General features: G+C 35.4%; 1 long non-coding RNA gene across 3 annotated transcripts in view; it reads left to right on the forward strand.

Annotated features, from left to right (window-relative positions):
* The window catches only part of LOC141415432 (uncharacterized), a 175,867-nt gene that overhangs the window by 141,478 nt on the left and 13,497 nt on the right, over nt 1-20,892 (forward strand). The window contains exons 4-5 of one of the 3 annotated variants that reach the window (XR_012440441.1): nt 3,847-4,027; nt 7,671-11,821. This is a non-coding gene — a long non-coding RNA (uncharacterized lncRNA). Of the gene's footprint in view, nt 1-3,846; nt 11,822-20,892 lie in introns of those variants that run through there. The other 2 variants (XR_012440442.1, XR_012440440.1) reach the window with 2 other exon arrangements.

Below are 20,892 nucleotides of genomic sequence, written 5' to 3' on the forward strand. Positions count from 1 at the left end.
ACTGAGATCTTTTGAAAAGTTTGCCAAATAATTATCATGAATAACTCTGAAATATATTATTTGTTTGTTTGTGTTTGTTCTTAGAGTCTTTGAAACATGTATTCATGGTGATCTGGCTGATGAATGGAAACTTACAGAAGTGTTAGGGTTTCTGATGAGTGCTCTGATTTTCCTCTCCTACCTTCCAAATGTCTCTGAATAGTCTGAGGTCAGCTAGCAGCCTTCTAGTTCTGATTGAAACATTTTTGTTACATTATATGTGTTGAATTAATTTGTGCTGCATTACTTTGTAGGTTTTCAAAGCATCCACAAATATTTTCATTTGAAATTCAAAAATTTCACCTGAAGTCCATATGTCATGCTATTAGAAATACTTAACTGATACTTGTATGTTGCTTATTATATGATTTTTCCACAATTCATCTATCCCTATCTATCTTTATTGATGAAAACTCAAGTTATTTTCTTATATTTGACATTGCTATCAATATTATATTAAACATTCTTATATATTTATCTTTATTAACATAGAACAGGAGTGATAGAACAGAATGGGAATCCTTATTTTAATCTTGATCCCAAAGTAAAATATTTCTGTTATTTTACAATTAAGAGTATGTGACAGTACTTCTCACGAATAGTCCTGGCCTGGTAAGTTGCTAGAAATTCAATTACTTAATCCCCCACTCCAGACTTACTGAACTAGAAACTCTGGAGGAAAGGGGTTGATCCCAACAAATTGTGCTTTAATAAACACTCCATGTGATTCAAACAGAAATTGACACTTAGGAATTGCTGCTCTAGATCTGTGAATATTTTTCACTAGAAAACTTAAAATAGTGCTAAATTTTTGTCATATAGGGATGTTACATGTTGTTTCTTTCTGAATCTATTAAGAGCATATGATTTTTGTTTTTTAAGTGAGAGGATGGGCTGTGTACATGAAGAGTTGAATCTTCCTCTGCTTTACAGTAGTGTCTGCAACTTCATGTGTTCCTCCCTCTGCTGGTCTCCTTCCCTTACTCAAGGAGAATGACTTAATAGCCTCTCCACATGGACTGTACATAATGCCATATGTTTGAACTGGGCTTAGGTTTGTGTTTTGTCAGTGATCATATTTTTTGATAAGGTACAAAATCCATTGATAAAGCACAAAAATATTCTGAAATCATGCGTAGTGAAAAGTGGGTACATGAGGAGCACAAAAATGAACTCAGCCACATACTGCCTGGGTCACTTTGGGCCAGTGGCTTCATACTTCCCTCACCTCACTGAGGACTGTGTCTTCGTTTATGGCGTGAGATACTACTTCCTTCCCTAGTCAGCTGTTATAAGATGTATCAGAATGACAAGCTGAGTGCTGGTGACAAACACCTGTAATCCCAGCTACTCAGAAGGCAGAAATCAGAATGATCATGGACTGAAGACATCCAGGGCAAATAGTTTGTGAGACCCTATCTTGAAAATGTCCAGCACAAAAAAGGGCAAGTGGAGTGGCTCAAGTGGGAAAGTGCCTGCAAGTATGAAGCCCTGAGCTCAAATCCTAGCACCACCAAACACTAATATAAACAAATAAATAAATAATAAATAAAAGGATAAATGAGCAGTGTTTGTTGAACTCTTACCCTGTATCTACCGTTGTTTTTGGAATTTTTATATATGTATGTATTCATTTAATCAATGAGATAATGAACGTGTGGATGTGGTGGCTCAATTTCTGGCACAAAATAATCAGTAAATAAAAATAAAATTTAAAAATAGTTTAAAGTGCAGGGCAAGGATGGTACTCATGGCTGTAACCCTAGCTACTCAGAAGGCAGAGATCAGGAGGATCACAAGGTCAGATCCAACAAATAGTGTGCAAGACTTCATCTTGAAAATACTGAGCTCAAAAAAGAGGCAGTGGAGTGGCTCAAGTGTTAGAGTGCCTGCTTAGCAAGTATGAGACCCTGAGTTCAAACCCTAGTACTGCCAAAAAATAAAAAAGTTCAAAGAGAAAATAGGCTACAGAGAGGAAATGAATGTGTACCCGACATTGTAATGACTTTAAGATAGTTTAAAGTTGGTAAGACATATTTCTTGCCCTCAGGAGCCCTAATCAACTCCTTATTTCAGCTATAATGCTTCATCAAGGAAACGATTGAAGATACTGTGCTTATATATATATATATATATATATATAATGTACATATACATATATATAATGTACATATATGTACTGTATTACATATCCTGTATCTTATGTCTATCTCAATCCTTGCATTGTATACTGGTATTTAAAATTCATTTCATGTGAAAGACAAAGGATACCAATTAACAAAATAAATATTTTAAATTATACTGTTTTCACTTAGAGACAGCAAGATGAGATGGTTAAAACAGGAAATTCTCATTTAGATGATTATAAAGTCTGAAAGAACAAACAACAGTTTAAGTAAGTTTTTCTTTTTCTTTTTATTGCAAAGTCTGAAGTCACTCAGAAAATTGACTCTGTAGGTGTGGCAACTCTTTAGCAGGGACAATGGAATCATAGAAAAAAAGGGACGGGGGCAAGTCTTGAATCACTCACCACAGTAAGTTTCTGTAAAGCTTTACGTTTCTGGCCAAGTCAAACAATCCAGCAACATGATTTAAGAATTATGCAATAAAAGCTCTCTGTCTTGATCAGTGGTCAGACTCTTAGACTGAAAGAAAACAAAAGGGAAGCATTTCTGTCCAACCTTTAACTACTCATAAGCAACAGATGCTAAGGTTTACTCAAAGGTGTATGGAATTACCAAGGTTGAGCTAGTTAACATAAAGGATGATCTATTACTTAAAGTTGCATAACAAATATATTGGTGATGCAACTTTTTAAGATGTGGACTTCCTTAACGTGTAGACTGTGAAAATCTGCTGAATCTGAGGAATGAGATTCGAACCAGAATCATCAAATCTGTTTCAGACTTTCATTAGTGGTGGCATCCACACTTTCCTGATTTCATTTTCACATCTATACCTGTTATTTGCTACAATCTGCTTACTCTTTGAAGCATTCCTCCATCATGAGCCCTTCAACTCAGGGATTTCAGAATCTTAGTACTATCCTAAAACATATTCACTCATCTGTCCAATAAATATTTATTGAGTATCTACTCTGGCTTAGGCTCTGTCCCAGGTGGTAGGATACACTAAGGAACAAAAGAAAATTAAATTTCCCCGCTCCAGGGACTTTAGACTGCCATAATTTTCTCTAGGTGTACAGCAGGTATCTGTCTGAATTATTTCCATAAAATCCTTTAACCCAAGAGTGCTTGATCTCTATCCTTGCAAATCCCAAATTAAATGCTATTTCTACAGAAACGCTTTCAACTCTCTCCCTCATACTAGCTTAGACTTCTAATGCATAATTTTTTATAATTCTTTGTATTTTCTTCAAAGCACAATTTTAACAATATGATCATTTGCATACATAAGCTTGCTAGGTCAGTTCTCTTAGAACTGGCATCATTGTCTGTCTTCTTTACCACTAAATTCCCAGAAAGTACAGTGTGTGGGACAAAGGAAATACGTTCATATAATCTTATTTTCAAGAAAAACTTTATGAAATAGACTGATTTTATTATGCTGGAGTTTTAAATTTTTAATTTTTCAGCCTTATGTGTTATAAAGCCACTTCAATTATTATCTGCCCCCCATTCCTCCTCATAGCTGATTTCAGTGTTCTGTAGAAGCCCCACACTCTCATTCTTTGGGTCCAGGCATGGGCAATGCTGGCAGGTTGTTGTGTACTGGTCCAACTCGATTGTTGATATTTATTGCCCTTGGCACATGTGCATATTTATTTACCTTTTCTCTTTGTTGCAGGGTCCAGAGAACCTAAAAGGATGCCATTGAAAAACTTTACTGAGCAACAAGTTCATGACATGGAAACAGCATTAAATATCCTGCACTGTCCAGTTATTTCCTACCCCACATGACTTGGAATTTTATTGTATTCATGAAACATCTTTCTATTTCACTTCCAATTTCTTTAATTTCAACTAAGGTAAATTTTTTAATGTTTCTTTCCAGTTTATGTTTTCTTCCTTAGCCTCAGGATTGGCTACATAAGCTGTAGACTCTAGTGGAAAATAAAAGTGAAACCCTTTATTAATAAATTAAGAATATGAAGACCCTGACATGACAGCAGGGCATGAAACAAAACTTGGAATCTTTCTAAGTGTAGCGCCCTATCCAGCCACACAGGTTGCACATCTAAGAAGCTGGCCCTGTCTGTCTTTAGTTTTTTACTGTCCCCTTTTCTCAGTCTCTTCTCTCTATCCCTATCACCTCTCTGTCCAACAAACACAACCATCACTCTCATTTTTCTCCATGATTATTTCCACTTCCTGGATTAGACAAATTGGGGTCATGATTGACAGTGAAAAGTGGAAATACCAAGATTTTGGGTCCCTGTCTGATATTGTGGGTAATATTAACACCTATTTCACCAAGCCAATGTTTGCTGAATCTGAATTCAAAGAATGAACTAGCTTAATCTCATGTACAGGGGGCTAGCTTTATTTTTTTTTAAGTGAATTGCTGCAAGAAATTCTTCTGAGTTGGCTTCTGTACATTTCTGTTACAATCTGGTAGGTGGGTGACAGGCAGCACAAGTAGGGTGCCCCTATCGCCACATACCCCAGACTGCATTGACTTATATGACAACTTCTGTCCTATGTATCAACCAGCCTGCATGACGTCAGTGAGCCCAGGTGTCTGTGTGTTCTTGTTCTCAGCCCCAGCTCCACCTCCTGTGATAGTCCACAGTCTCTTTTCCAACTCTGCAAGTCTCCATTCTTTGGTTCAGCACTCCTGCACTTCTGCATTTTTTAATACCATCTCTGTTTTTTGCAAAAACAATTTGTTCCTGGAAATGGACTCCTCTTCAGTGTTCTACAAGTCCAGTGGAACATTCCAGGGTTCCAAAAACTTAACTGAAGGCTTATAGGCTTGAAGGAAAGAATCATATTGTACTCCCTTTCTTATCTATCACCTCACTCATTCTCTTCTTGTGTTTGCTACCTAACCTCTCCCATCCACCCCTCTTCTTAAGCAACAAATTCCTTCTTCTCATGCCTAAAAATAACAGTTTCCTGCATACGTGTCTTTTGAGGGTCTTATCATCCATCCCCAAATCTTCATTGACTTATTTTTAAAATATAGTTCTTTTCCTAAGGAGGAGTCTGGTGACAAATGTTACTATGATAATTTTTTCAACTAATTCTAGCTAGATCATAATTTCCTTTATTTCCTATTTCCTATTTAGCTATGTTCTATACTTTCAGAGACCAGGAATTCCGTACTTTGTCAACTTTCAAATATTCTGTCTCATGACCTATAAAAACACCCTCTACTTATAACAGAAGTGTTGCTTAATTTTTAATTAGAACATATAATTGTTATACCACACCTTTGTTAGATGTTCACCTAGATAAACGCCCTCATGGAACAGGTAATATATAAAACAAGACCCCAAGCCAGGTGGGTGTCTCAAGCTTGTAATCAAAGCTACTCAGGATGCAAAGTATGATTGGGAGGATCACAGTTTAAGGCCCGAATGGACAAAAAGTTCACGAGGATCCATTTCAACCAGTGACTGGGCTTCTTCTACGGTGGGTAATATAATCCCACTCACATTTCACCAGTGTTTGTTAGGGTAATACCCTATTGGGCTTCAACATAGCAGCAATCCATTTTTCAACATAAATGTATTGTGCCAACACATCTGTGAAGCAGAAGTTCACTTTGTCTCTGCTAATTGCAAAATATCTCTATATGGTAATAGGGGTGAATTGAGGTTGGGATATCAGTGCAATAAGGGTTATTAACATGGAAGTCCAATCACCTCTTACTCATGTTTCCTGGAACTGCTCAGAGCTAACCTTCCAAGTATAATTTGTACCATAACCTTATTCTGATGCCCTGTATTATGACTCAGATCTCTTTATGATGGGCAGATCCTCTTGAGTAGTCACTTCATTAACCATTGTTACTCACTTTGACTCTGTAAGTGCCCAGGAACCTGGGAACTACTTATAAAACAGAGAATAGTATTTATCTAAGAAGGAATAGTCTTGCTCCAAAGCTCTGTGGATTTGCCAGAGACCCCAAACAGCATCCTTATTTCTATGGACACCACTGCTACCACTGGATGAACTAGTCTATGATTCAAGTAGCAACACACCTACACGACAACAGAATATACCTGCCATAGGTCTTTTACTGTGATAACCACTCAAAATTAATAGACTTTTGAGACTCCAATAAATGGCTTTTAACACCAGTGTAATGTGTGCTGCCTCTGAAATCCAAAGTGTGGATCTTTCCACACTTTCCAATCATTCTTCTTGGTATGAGACTCAAGGTACAATCACATTCTTTACCTTAAAGTCCCAACCACCACAGTAAAGCTTCATTAATGTGGCAGACACTGCAGGATTTGTGGAGCTTGTTTTGAGTCTTCTGACATGCATGCCTCTTACTAGAGCATCTGTTTGCCACTTCCTGTTTACCAAATGGAAGAAGTATGATAGAATTAAGTTAACGAGCCAGTTTGACCTTCAGTCAAAGGTGAAAATGAATAAAAATTCTGTAGACTTTAGTACAGCAAATGGGTAAATATCTCTGGGGAAGGAGTTTGAAAGTATGCTGCTGTCTCCACTATGTGAAGCTAGAATGCTTGTTACTCTTCAACAACCATGCATTGAACTCCCAAATCCTGGCCTGAATGTCATCTATCTAGAACCATTTCAAATGTCTACCCAGTTTATTCAGAAAGCAGAATTTTGGTAAAGACTTATGGACTATTATGTCATTATGGAATAAGGAAAAGAGGGAGTGAAACAGGAAAGGAGAGAGAACCAATATAAAATTTTATTATCAATTTAGCTACTGCTGAGCTCAACTGAGTACACAGTATATGGAACCATTCTCCAAAGAACATTATGGGCTACATCAGAGAATTGGCAGTCCTGGGGAGAAAGAATTTATTAGCTGCTTTTTGCTACATGTCCATATTTTGTCCCACAAATGTATTGAACCCTCTATGTGTATGAGTATGAGAAGGTCTTGTGGTGAGCTACACCTCAGTGTCAAAAGGGAAATCTTGGGGAGAAGGAGGAAGTTACATATGGAACATGCAACAAAGTCCTGTCAACTTCAACTTAAGTTCCTTAGAACTCAGGAGAATTTAGTCACTGTAGCTGAGCTAGAATAAGAAAAAGACAAGGTTTTAATAGGCCAAGAAGATTTCAAATGCTCTATGAAATATTTGGTACATAATGTCTTAAAGACTCTTTAAAATGAAAAATTTCCATGGATATATAATATTTCATTTTGTTGAGGTATACTGAATTATTAAGTCACTTACTAATTATTATACAGGTTATTTCTCCCCTTCTATCACTGCATTTTCATAAAAATTTTTAAGTTTGTATTCTTTGTGAATACTTCCTCCTTATTTAGCATAGACTTTATTCTTGGATTTGGCATCGGGTAGCTTTGTAAGTGTGCTCTTTTCTCATTATCTTGGTCTCTGGTGAAAAGAGAAAAATACAAGTTCAGTCCCAAATTGAATTTAATCTTTCTTAATTTGACAGTGTCACTGTCAAATATCAAAGGATTGGAGGATTTTCTTCTTTTTACAGATGATGCTTCTTTTGAAATCCATTTATTCCTTCAATATTTGTGGAGCTCCTACTCTGTGCAAAGTACTGTGTTAGAAGATGGAGGTACAAAGTACGAGATACTACTCCCACTCACAAAGACCTCCCATCAATACCAGTTGTTATTGACACCAACAGTCTTCTGAAAACCGTTGTCCATCTGCAAAACAATTTATAGGAAAATTTGACCGTTTATTTGCAACTGGAATAGTGATACTGCCAAGAATAAGGATTCTAGTTTTAGAAAATTCAGGTCAGAGAGGAAGATAATGCAATTTTTGTGGTAGAATGTTTTTTCAGAGTTAGGGAAGATTGGATCCAATGTAGCTTTCCAGCAGTAATAATACCACATAAAAGAAAGATAAAGTGTTTTTATTGTAACCTCTCATTTTACCATCATTTTGTTGAGAATTAGATCTCTGTGCCAGGGTGGAGTAGAGTCAATTCTCCTCTAAGCTGTCCTAGAGTGAGGCTGTTAAGGAAAAGGGAATTAGATTCTTTATTCTGGTCAATAAAATATTCTAATGCTGTCCTCAGTGTGAAACTGAAATATCAGCATTTATACTGCAGTAGTTAGAATGATAGAATTTTAGGATGAAAGACACAGTGAAACCTAATATGATTCAAATATCCTTTGTGAGTCTGAATGATTGCCCAAACACATATTAAGCTACTCATTTTGTGGCTTAGTACCTCGATACTGCTTGGCACAATGTACTTTGGTTATAATAACCAAAGTATTTTTCATAAAGTACATAGGCATGATATCTAGTCTAAAATCCTGACAAAGATCTCAGGGGAATTACTAGAGTTTGTGTATTTAGAAAACTGTACTACTCTTTTATTGCTCTTCCTTGCCTAAAGTGATTAAAGCCATAAAATCTTTTAAAATGGGAGAGTGAAGGGAGAATCAGCCAAATTGATATTGGTTGTGGGACTTCTCGAAGCAATAATGTAAGGTTCTCACTACTTCTGCCTTCTCTCTCTCTCTTTCTCTCTCCTTCCCTCCCTCCTCCTTCTTCTCTCTCTCTCTCTCTTTCTAAGTACTAAAGTCTTTTTTTCCTCTTAATTGGTATAGTTTCAGTTATTTCTGACTTTTGCTTTTGTCCCAGTTGCATTAATTACCATAAACCAAATGATGTTACAATAAAAGAAGTTACTGCAATGTAGCAGAGAAGATGATTTTCTTAAAGTTTACTTGTTATCATATGACATAAAGGGCTGGCACAATGGCTCAAGTGGTAGAGCACCTGCTTAGCAAGCTTGAGGCCAGGAGTTCAAATCCCAGTACCACAAAAAAAAAAAAAAAAAGAGAAAGACATAAAAATTTTTGCCTTATTAAACGTGTGTTGGTTTAAGCACCACAAATAAAATTGAGATTTTTCAGCAGGACTGATCTGCCATACCGACTGCTTTACTTCATCATTCTGATCCTATAAGCTCAGAGCTATACATTTTATAAAATCATAAAAGAAATGTTAAAAGGATACTTCTAAGTTTACTTTCTGTAGTGTATGTCTTCCATTAATTAAATTCATTTGTGACTATTTTCTTCTCTGTAAGTCTTAGTTTTCCTTTACACTTAAATGCTTTCTTGTCCTTTTGGTCCCATAAGGAAAGTGCCAAAAGTTCCACATCAGATAATCTGGGGCTGATGGAATTCTGTGATCTTTCTCCAGACTTCTTTATGAGAAAGTGCTGCTGAAAACCCTTTATTTCCAAAATAGTGGCACCTGTCCAACAACATGTCCAATTTGTCAAGAAAGTCTGACTGAAGCCCTTCATTGTCATATATTAGTGAAATAATTTTGCCTGAAGGGGAAATGGCTCATTAATAAGAAGAATCAATTGCACATTGTTTTTGCCTGATACTCACACAGATTCTTCCTTGTAACATACATTCCTGTTATTCGCCTCCAAGTGTCTACCTGCTTAGTGAGACCATGTGTGGGAATGAAAGCAGGCAACCCTGAATAGTTATCTGTTGTACATGCCAATGTTACCTTAGGGAACCGAATCAAAGAATAGATCAGGAAGGCATTTGTGTTTTGTTTTAAAGCAAGTAATTATTACAACATATCGGTGTAGGCTCAAATTCTTCTTCTCATATTCAAGAACTTAAATCAAATTGATTTGAGTGAGGTAGTTAAGAAAGATGAGAGAGTTCTCCCAAGGTTCGTAATGATCTTCCTAGCCTTCCCAAGGATGCCTGAATTTCTGGTTTTTTCTTTCTTTTAGTTGAGCTAGTTTGAGCAATTTGGCAGTTATTTGCAGTCAAAGAATCTTGACTAACAGTAGCACACAAATAAATGCAGGTAGATATACTTTCATATACCCACTTAAAAATTGGAATTGGTTTATAATTTTGCACAGAAAATGACCAGAGGGAAAACTGCACTTTAATAAGATGCAGTACATGAAGCACTGTAACTGAAAACTGACAACTCCCTTGGCTTTCACCCTGGTTCATGCAACAGTCAATGAGCTAGAGAACAGAAAACATTAAAAAAAAAAAGTTTCTCAACAGCACTCTTTGTGAGCAGTTTCATGAGAGTAACTCAGGATAAATTGGGTTGGAACAAATATTTACATAGAAAAAACTCAGTAATGCAATGTTATTATAATCACTATTTGTGAAAACAGATGTATTTCTATAAACCATAGTCTGTAAAGGGAGAATTTATAACCAAAGCGATTTTAATTGCTCTGCACCACCCTCTTTTATGATTTTTTTAAACTGGGAAAATATTATTCAAAGAAAAAGAATCTGGAAACAAATGGGTCTTCATCCTCAAGGGAAAAGAGAATGCTGTCTATAAGTCATCTCCACTTATGAATTGGCCAGTATATAGCCAATAGAAATAATCCTTGAATTTTTCTCATTTCTTATCAATAAGTTCTACTATAAAAGTACATTTCAAAGATGATTTGTGTTAAATATCTAGGCAAATATGATTTCATTTCTCTTGAAAACTGATGACAGACATTTTAATCTAAAAATTATTCCATACTTGATAGTCAAAATATATATTTATTAAATTTCACCATCACTTCCAGGAATAATGATGTTAGCATTTTTCCCATGAAAATAGCAAAGTGATAGGATAATGTCAATGTCAATTTCCTTACATATATAGCAGTTGATTTTCAACCCCATAGTTATTTGTTGAACAAGTATTTCTATTGTGAAAGCTGGATGTGGAATTTCAAACAAATCAGGGAACTTGTCCATATTTCTTCCAGATGGAAGCTTAGGAAGAGGCACTAAGCATGGGTTACCTGGAGAGCAGACTTAGATCAGGGCTAAAGGGGAGATAAATTAATAGACCATGAAAAGTATGATAATGGTGTACCCATTAGGCAGATGAAGCACAGAGGAAGGGAAAGTGAATTATACAATAGTGGTAACCTGAAAGGCTCAACCATGTTAGAACTGCCTTTGAAACAGGAACTAAAAAAACAACAACAGTATATGGAAATCAAAGCAGTATTTCAGTTTCAAACAGAACTCAGAGGAGTAGGCAGATTTAAAACTCAGAGTTGATAAATGGAAATGTTATATTCCTCTCAGAAAGGAGGAGATTGCTAAGGCTGTTTTAATCCTTCCTATTCTACATCCCAGTGGTCAGGATATTGGGATGATAATGAGTTTGCAGAGGAATATAGGAAAAGTGCAAGCAAAAGAATAACCCATGTCTGTGAGTCAGTTGTTTACCATTACAGAACTCCGATTGTTGTTATGAATTTGCTTAGTGTGCAAGGGCTCCCTGTGCCTGTAGCGTTCCACCTTAATTTCCCTTTATTCTCTCTCAAATGTGCAGCAACACAGTCAAACCTGCCTATTTTTTTGACTACATCTTTTCCATTGCTCAATGCTGTTTCATACCTTTGGAAATTCTTTCCATTGCATCTTTATCTGTATTGATTGTATAGAGCCTTCATGTCTGAGTTCACAATGCAATTAACTAAAACAAAAAGTCATCTTGGTAACCACCAGCTGGGTCAAGAGATAAGATACCATCTGCATTTCAAAAGACCTGTACATGAGTCATAATTCTTGATCATATCCTCCTTGTTTCTCCTTGGAAGTAATTACTGTCATGACAATGTAATAAAAATGACTTTAATTTCTTTATTAACCTGGATTTTTGCTGCTGATATATACCTTTGTATATAATACTGTTTGTCCATTAAATTTACATACTTGAATCTTACCACATATATTTTGTGACTTGTTTTGCTCAACATAATATAAGGTTTCATCTGTTTTGTTGCCTGCAACTATAGTTTATTTACATTAATTTAGGAATACCTATTCCACTATTTATTCTACTATTCATGAACATTTGGACTCTTCTGAGTTGGGGGCTACTTTGAACATTCTTTTTACAGTATTTTGGTACACATGTAGATGAGTTCCTTAAACTCAATGCATACTTGTTTGTGTAAATGATATGTTCTGAGTTCAAGTTACAATTAACTAAAAAAAAAAAAGGTCACCTTTGGTAATCACCACTCAGGTCAAAAGATAAGATACTATCATCATTTTAGAAAACCCAAATTCTGCCTAAATCCATTTGTTTGTCACAGTATTATATATCAGATTTCCTGAGCTAACTATGACTGTATTTTTTTGTATATTATCCTTAGTGATTAGAACACGAGTTCAGAAAAATGTGAAAATAAAGATGACAAATGGCACTGTTTGGTTCCTCAAAATTAAACAGTTGCAAGTATCATGAATCTGTGCCATTGTGGTATTTGTGGAAAGAAGCAAGGAGGCAATGATTATAAAATGAAGTGCCAAGTTTGCTCCTAGTAAGGCAAAGAGGGTGAGTTCAGCTTCACTGACTAAGTGTTCTGTACAATTCTCACAGGAGGGGTTCATTTATCTTATGCTTGTGCTGCCCAATTAAAACATGCCCTACTTTCTGTATGAGTTGGTTGCTGTCTTTTGCTTGTTATAGCAAAGGGACAAGAATGCAGTATATCTATGTCTATCTATATAGATATATATAGACAGATAGCTAGATATAGATATTACATATATATATGGCAACATCTTATGGTGACACAGTTGTATTCACTTTAAAAAATATGATAGTGTGGTTTTCATGTATTTTGTCCATAACATCATGCATGTGACCCTATTAGAACCACAAGTTAAGGCTAACATAAGTTTTACATATATATATTTTTTTGCCAATTTTATATCTAGAGATTGCCACTTCTCCAGACACCTGTCACCACTCTTTTCTTTAGGTGGGGGCGGGGTAGCCTATTTCAGTAGGAGTCTCCTGGAGTTCCTAGAAGGAAGGGATCAAAAGGTGCAGATATGGCTTCCAGTTTGATATAAAGGTGGGAGTCATTTTCTTGAAACTAATTTCAGGCTAGTAGAGATTTTCAATGGTTTCTTGTTTCATAATTTTATTTTCTCTTTTCCAGGCAACATTTAGATTCTCTCTGGCTTTAAAAGTTCACTTTCATTAAACAATGCTCACCTGATGATCAGAATTATAGGGAACTGGGGTGATGAAAATAAGGATATATATGTACATATGCACATCACTTGGTTAATAAGAGAAAATCTACCCAAAAGTCTCATAGGAAAAATCAATTAACTCTTTTATTGCTCAAGTGCTGCCTTCAATATTCTCCATAAAGTTTTTAGCAGTGGCATTTTCAGCTCTATATTGTAAGGCCTGCTTCTCTTCAATACTTAAAAGTTAATCTCGAAATTGGACTAAAGATCAGACTTTGAAATTTCTTTACTATTTATTATTTCCATATCTAAATTTCTTTTTTTTATTATTGCTGTGATAGGGGTACATTGTGACATTTACAAAAGTTATTACAATATATCATGGTTGAATTCATCCCTTCCATCATTCTCCTTTATCTCCCTTCCCCAATTCCTGGAACAGTTTCAACAGGTCTCATTTTTCCATTTACATACATGTGTACATAATTTTGGCACCATATTCACTCTCTTGCAGCCTTTCACCATATTTACCAACACTTGCCTCCCCCCACCACCCCAGACACTGGTACTAACCCACAGGCAGGACCTGTTCTGCCCTACTGTTTTCCTTTCTGGTTAAAAAAAAAAAGAAAATTTTGTTTGTTTAAGATAGCTATACAGGGAATTTCCTTGTGACATTCCATGTATGTATTTATTATAACCCGAATTGGTTCATCTCCTATATTTTTCTCCTTAGTCCACTTCTTGCAGTGATTTCAACAGGTTTAAAATTCTATATTCATTCCTATAGAAATAGTATATCAACCATATTCACCTTCTTAACTTCATTCTTTTACTGTCCCTCTCTCATCATTGACCTTCCTTTAGAGTGACCCATTTTTCACAATATTGCTTGTATTTTATTAGGTCTATATTCCACATATGAGAGAAAACATGTGGCCTTTGGCTTTCTGAACCTGGCTAACTTCATGTAAGATGATGTTCTCCAGTTCCATCCAGTTACCTGCAAACAACAAAATTTCATTCTTCTTTGTGGCTGAATAAAATTTTATTGTATATAAATGCCACATTTTCTTAATCTAATCATCAGTAGTGGGTCATCTTGGCTGTTTCCACAGCTTAGTTTGTGAATAGTGCTGCAATAAACATGGGTGTGCATTCCTTTGGATATTGCCATAGGAGTCGTATTGCTGGATCATATGGCAGATCTATTTTTAGTTTTTTGAGGAGCCTCCATACTGTTTTCCACAGTGGTTGTACTAATTTACATTCCTACCAACAGTGTTTGAAGGTTCCTTTTTTCCCACATACTCACCAACATTGGTTGTTGTTTGTGTTCTTGATAATAGTCATTCTAACAGGAGTAAGGTGAAATCTTAATGTGGTTTTTGTTGTTGTTCTTTAATTGACTTTTTTTTTTACATAAAAAGTTCAGTAAAATTGGATAAAGTAAAGAGATTTTAAGTGGTAAATCAATCTTATCAACCTAGCCCAAGGCTGGCCAAAACCATAAGGAAGCCTGCTTTGGAATATTTACATGATAACAAATTAAACCTTGCAGGAGAATTTACACCATTCTTACAAAGTTTTCCTGTGATCCTAGCACATAGAAGCTAAAAGCAAAAAAATCAAATGAAAACCAGGAAAAATTATTTTCAATATACTCAAATATCCATTAAAATATTGTCCAGACAGTCAGGATAAAGAGTCTTGGATAGGGGTGTGCATGGGTCTGTGTGCTGACAGCATGGCCAGGGAGAAGACCCATATTTGAGAGCAGCGTCAGAACTGACCAGGGTCTTCCCTAAGTCATTTCCTTTACACTGGCTTCTACTCACATCCCAATAGCTCACAAATAGGGGTCACTTGTAGATGGAGCTCACTTTTGTAGCTTTCAGTTGATACTTGCAGGTTGGAATTGCTTAGGATGATGTGTAATCAGTTGCACAGTCCTGGTCACGGGGTGGGTCAGAGGCCGCAGGATTTCTTCTCCCCAGGATCTATCCTACCTAATAGTCTGTCTTCCTACCATGGCCTCTTAAGTCATTTTAATTCAGTGTCCTCTTTGGATTTGTAAAAAGCCCCAAACTTCTGCACGTACATCTTAATGTACTCCTTGGTTTTGTGTTTCACATTTCATTGCTCTCCAGGTCCTCATGGTTTTTATAGTCCTTCAGCTCCTTATTCATTGGCCAAGCATGTTGAGCATTTCTTCATTCATTTTTTGAACATTTGGACTTGTTCCTTTGAAAAAGCTCTGTACGTTCATTTGCCCATTTCTTCATGAGGTCATTGATTATTATTAGGAGTTTAGTTTTCTGAGCTCCCTGTATATTCTGATTATTAATCCTTTGTCCGATGTATAGCTGGCAAAGATTTTCTCCCATTCTGTGGGCTGCCTCTTCAATCTGGTGACCATTTCATTTATTATGCAGAAGCTTTTTCATTTCATGTAGCCCCATTTGTCAATCCTTTCTATTAGTTGCTAAGCCATTTGAGTTCTATTTAGGAAGTCATTGCCTATGCCTATTGCTTCCAGTGTATTCCCTGATCTTTCCTGTACTAGCTTCAAAGTTTCAGGTATTATATGAAGGTCCTTAATCCACTTTGAGTTGATACTTGTACTTGCATGATTCTGCATGCAGATATCCAGTTTTTCTAGCAACATTTATAGAAGTGTCTATCTTTTCTCCATCTTATGTTTTGGGCAACTTTGTCAAAAATCATGTAGGTAAAGCTGCATGGATTCATATCTGAATCTTTTATTCTGTTCTACTGGTGTTCATGCCTGTTTTTGTGCCGGTACCATGCTGTTTAATTCCATAGCTAAAATTCTCAACAATCATTGGCCCTCATCAGTGTGTGAGCCTTTTCATAATCTTTTTCCAACTCTTTTCCTACCACTGTACTTCAGGTTTTAACCATATCTGACATATTACCTTGTTCAAATTCATTCTGACAAGCTCTATCACCCATTGCTAATAATGCAAGAATAAATGCCCACCATCCATTTCTAATATGCAGTCATCTAGTCATCTCATTGGCTGTGTCTCCACTATAGGATGTTCTTAATACTCTCAACTTCTCTTTATGGTACTCTTATAGTTCCCTCTGCTAGTCATTATGGAGCATGTATGATATAATTATTACATTATAGTCACGTGTCCATTTCTTCTATTTCTCAAATGCTACACTAAATTGAAAAGTATCTGACATTGCAGAGTAGGTGTTCAAAATTATAAAGTAAGTAAAGAACAAAAGTCAGAAGACATGATATAATTAAAATACAGCTCTCATGTCACACTTTATGGTATGGGTCCAGACAGTTTGAAAACTAAAAACCAATCCATTTTTGTTACTATTTTTAATTGAGTAAGCTCTTAATATCAGTTAGCTAAATAATATGGTTTCAATTTAAGCTATCTGTATAGTTAGTTCTAAACCTCAACTCAATCTACCTAGTCTTACAATGGAATGGAAGAGTTTTGTTTTTTTCAGGAAGAATAAAATGAATCCTTATGCACAGTCTTTGAGTGAAACTCTAAATCTGATCCATTCCATTCTGGAGAATCAAATTAAGCATGGTGCATAGAGCAAAAGTCAGTTAGCAGAGCTTAGATATCATTACCACTAGGTCAGACTGTACGTAAAGGAGGTTCACACAACTATCTGTGCAGAACCTTGTCTGTTTCCTGCAACACTGCAGGAGGCTGGAATGCAGATCACACTTCTGTGGTTTTATGCCATATCTGTACTTGGAACAGAGATGAATAATTGCATATATGTTCTGGCATTCAGATTCTCAGGGAAAAATAGGAGAGATTGCTATCTTGGGAACAATTAAGCTCCCCCTGATCTTCAATTTAAGCTTTTAGTGAAATTGTTCAGTTAAAAATAATTTAAAATCAACTTGAATTATCTATACAGAAATAACAAAGATGATAGGTATGTTTTCTTTCATTTTTTTGAAGTTTTAGCAAGGATTTATTTTTATTGTAATAGGATAAAGAACAGAGAAATGAAAAATAAAGGAGAAAAATTTCCTGCTCTCCATGCAGGAATTGGGAGTGAAAAACCCTCTTTGAATCTTACATTAAGCATCTCTGGTTTAGACAATACTGGTGGTAATGGTGGTAAGATTTGGTTTTGCAAATCCTTCCATACCTAACCACTATGAAATACAGAGAAAACATGTAATAAAACTATTTAAAGGAATTATAAGTACTCTGAAGTCAGACAGATGCTGGTAGAGAATATACCCTCAAAAACATAAAATTAAAGAGTAAGAATTCTGTGTGTGACTGTTTTGTTCAAAAGCACCTCTCTACTCTCATGGTTTCTTACTCCACTTGGGTTGCTATAACAAAACTATCATAGGTTGGTTGGCTTATAAACTACAAAATTTCATTTTTCACAGTTCTGGAAGTTTGGAAGTTCAACATCATTGTGCCCACAGTTTAGATGTCTGGTGAGCGACTGCTTCTTGGTTCATAAATGCCTGTCTTTTTATGACAACCTCAGGTAGCAAAAAGAGGCAAAAGCCTATGCCCTAATGACCTAATCACTTTGCAATGACCTCATCTACAAATACCATCACTTTGGAGATTATATTTCAATATATGAATTTTGGAGAACTAAAACATTCAGTCTATAGCACATGGCTACAATGAAAGAATACTTTTGTCTTACTGTCTTGGCTCATTGTATCAAAGAAAACAGTTCCATATTGAAATATCAGTTAGGAAATTAGAAGGGAATCCAAAAAAAAAAGAGAATTAAGAGGTGATATCCCAAATTGGAGAATAATTTCTGCACTAAATATTATCTGACTGCTCAGCTATTCAGTATAGAGTTGATAAGAAGAAGACCTAGAAAAAAAATATTAGGGACCAGAGGAAAACCTAATTCTGAAAGAATTTGCTGCATCAAATGAGGTGTTTTTCATTGTTGTTTTTTACCAATTTCATTGAGTGCATTCCTCAGACCATGTACCGGTCAAGTGGCAAAAAGCTAAAACCATGTTATTTGAGATGTTAAAGCACAAAGGCCAAAGCTGCCTTTATGCTAAAAATGTAGAAGAAATCTCCCAGAAAGATTCATAAAGAAGGTGAATTCCACTTCCCATCTAGCATAAACCTTGCACCCTATGAGAGACCAGCAAGAAACTACATTAAAAACAAACATACAGAAATTGTTACCTCAATCTTCTAATTTCCAAAATAGGTTAACAAAGGGATGACACTTCTTTTCATAGAACATTAACTTTGCAGAAAACAAATTTATTGCCATATACTTGTTTAAACATCCATCATTTCTAAAGAGAAGTATACATAAATCATGAGTCAGCTTTATCTGCAGTGACCCACTAATATCTAGGTGAATCACATATTTTAGTTTTCCAGATGCTCACACAGCTAGCAAAGTAGCAGGGTGCATGGTGGAAGGGATGGAGCTCCTCTGGATGGCTGCAATGGTCCTGAACATGGATGCTGAATGTATGTTAGTGATGGTCGCTGCCAGCTAGTGTTGCTAGGCAATGTTAGAGTAGTATTATGTATATTGGAGGGCAGCATGATAAGGTCTAAAGACACAGAAGGCTTTCATGCCAAACAGAGCTAATACCTGCTCCCTGCTCTGTTACCTACTGTATGTATCTCTTTGGTTGTCTATTACTGTACTTTTTTCTTTTGACAATTTCTTCATCTGAAAATGAGGCAATGATATCTAACATGCATATTCATGGCAAGAATAAAATGAAACTAATATAATATGCTTCATTTAGTTTCTAATCCACAGTTAGAATTAATTCAATAATGTGAGCTACTGACATTATTACGGTTATTTTATTGGTAGAGCATAAGACTTAAAAATGCCCCATGCCATATAGTTAGGGAAAGTACAAGGAGAAGTATCAGAAGCAATGTATGTTGTCCCAAGTCTATATGTCAGTTTTCATCACATTTGTCTGATAATAAATTCTGCAGATTTATAACCTACTTTTAAATAGTATTTCCTTAGGTATAAACTATTGGTTTTTGTTATTTCTAACGCTATATGTTAAAGCTTATTTTAAGGAAAAGTTAGTGAGGGCAATATTAATCTTCTCGCGCTTTTTCTCCTTGCCACTTGTGGAATATTTATTTGTTTGTTTTGTGAGAGTGTTTACAGCTCACTGTTGCTATAGCAAGTCCAAAAACTATCATAAGACATTAATATTTGTAATATCACTGTAACATTTAGTTTTTTTTTTTAATTGGCCAAACCTTTCTAAAAATTGGCAGTTTATTCTTGTTTTCTTTATTGATTACAGGTCTAATGTATTTGAGTTGCATTTTTTCTTTACTTGCTTAGAAAAGAATCATGGATCACAGAACAGTAGCTCTTGGATTGCCTACAAAAATTTAATTTACATTTGGACATAAATTTCACTCTTTGCTTCCATTTAAGGCAAAATATATTGCATAACTATTTTGACTTATTCAGATCATCTCCAATTAACTCTCTGTATTATATGAATAGTTTTTGTTAGACTTATTTTCTTTTTTCTTTGTAGGAAAAAAGTTATATATCAGTATGTAACATGAAGTTCCTCATATTCTGATTTATAAAATTTATCTTCAACTACTCTCCAACATTTTGAACCGTTAATCTTTATATTTATTTGTAACTCTATGCACTGGTTGTATTATTATTTTAACACTAATATCTTATTAGTAATGAGGAGTCTTGTTAGTTTTCATTTTTCAAATCTATTCTTCATCAACACAATGTTAATTTTATTTTTCTCAGTATTCTAGTATTTGTTCTTATATCTTTTAATATTTTTATGCCTTTATATTTGCTTTTTTTTTTTTTTTGGTGCTACAGGGCCTGTACTTTCTAGCTAGGCACTCTACCACTTGAGCCATTCTGCCAGCCCTATGCTTGATTTCTTTCAACCTTAAATAACTGTGTGTATGTTTGTAGTATACCAAGCAAAGTTACAACCAGACCAACCTTTCCCATGGAGGACAATAAATTCTGGATAAAAATGTTTAAAGGATGTGAAGCACTGTAGAATAAATACAAACAGTTAGATTTTATAGGTAAATTGTCATTTGGAAGAAGGAAATGATATGTGACACTCAGTCTGATAGCACACTGAGGCACATCCCTTATTAGGTGATTAAAATCTTAATAAGAAATCTACAGCTTTCAGCACCAAAAACCAAGTCACTAATAAGTGAGATGAGATCTTAAAACAGAAAGCATTAAGAGAGGAGGTCCTAAGGTTGTGTAAAACTCTACCCACTTCTTTAACTAGACACAGGACAAAATTAACTATTAAAATGCCACTGAATTATTTGAGCAGTCCAATGGAAGTAGGTTTTTAAACATTTTTGTTGTTGTTGTTTTCTGTTGGCTTGAGACAGAGACTCTATGTAGCCCAGGCTGGTCTCAAACTTGCCTCAGCCTCCTGAGTGCTGGCATTGCAAGTGTGCATTACCATTTTTCAGAGGAATGTAATAGAATCTATTATTTTTCACTTCTTATTATGAAATTATTGAGCACCTGTGTATCCATTATCCAACTTCAAGGTGTATCAATAGTGACAAATTTTCTTTTTATCTATTTTCTCCCTCCTGCATTTTCAACTGGGGTACTTTGGAATACATTTTTGACACCCCATTTTACCATATGTACTTTAGTATGATTCTGATAGAAAAAATTAAAAATCTGTCT

The sequence above is a fragment of the Castor canadensis genome, chromosome 13 (genome assembly GCF_047511655.1).
Source record: "Castor canadensis chromosome 13, mCasCan1.hap1v2, whole genome shotgun sequence".
NCBI lineage: Eukaryota > Metazoa > Chordata > Mammalia > Rodentia > Castoridae > Castor > Castor canadensis.